Below are 1,151 nucleotides of genomic sequence, written 5' to 3' on the forward strand. Positions count from 1 at the left end.
CAAAGTGCATATTGTGTGGCTAATATGTCTAATTTCCGAACACTTAACATGTACCCACATGTGTTCCTCTGGAGGGCACAGAATCATTCACATAATGTAAGACTACAACCAACTTCAAATTGGGGAAAGCCCTGGGAATTTGGGGGTGAAGCCTAGGGAAGGCAGGATATCGGCAGGGAACCTTATTGGGATATAACACTAGAGTTCATCCTCCAAAGCAGCCATTTTCTCCAGGGGAAACTGACCTGGTGGTCTGGAGACCAGTGGCAATTCCAGACCTCCAGGCTGCACCTGGAGGCTGACAAGCTTGCACAGAAAGCAAGATTTTTCTACTTGACAATTTATTATTCTATAAGTGGAGGGGTGTGTGAGATGTGTTTAATTCAAAGGAAGCAATATCCCAACCTCAGCTTAGAATAATAGAATCATAAAGGTGGAAGAGACCCAAAGAGCCATGAAGTCCAACCCCCTGCCATGCAGGAATACACAATCAAAGCACTCCCGACATAGTTCATCCAGCGTCTGTTTAAAAACCTCCAAAGAAGGAGACTCCAGTCTCCACCAGTCTCCGAGGCAGTGAATTCCACTGCCGAACAGTCCTGACAGTCAAAAAGTTCTTCCTAATGTTTAGGTGGAATCTCTTTTCCTGCACCTTGAATCCATTACTCCATGTCCTAGCCTCTGAGGAAGGAGGACTGTCATCCTAAACTTGAAGATGCGGCTTGATTCCGAAGTTTTTAAAAGTTGTTCGAGTCTTGTTTTCTCCCGCGTTGCAGTTACTGATTAACTCCTGGGGCATTAGAGACTGTTAAGGAGGGCTTCGATCAACCCACGACGGGGTAAGCCGCTCCGGGGAAGTAGGGTTTCCTGCAACAGCACCCGCTTCCCCCAATAAGCAGCTTCCCCAAATTCACAAGCTGCGCCAGCGGGGCGCATTTAAAGCTCCTGCGCCTCAACCAGGGGCATCAGTCGACGCTGCGTCCAAAAATGAGTGTTCCTCGAGCTGTTCGCTTGCAGAGATCAGAGTATGGGGGCCGCCCTATGGCTAACAGGGGTCGGCCTGGAGTAGAGGCCGGAGCATCCGTCCTTCCCCGAAATGCTCCGGCAGCAAATTCTGCCGGAGACATTTTGGTTCCCAGCCCAACCCGGCC

This window comes from Sphaerodactylus townsendi, linkage group LG07 (genome assembly GCF_021028975.2).
Source record: "Sphaerodactylus townsendi isolate TG3544 linkage group LG07, MPM_Stown_v2.3, whole genome shotgun sequence".
NCBI lineage: Eukaryota > Metazoa > Chordata > Lepidosauria > Squamata > Sphaerodactylidae > Sphaerodactylus > Sphaerodactylus townsendi.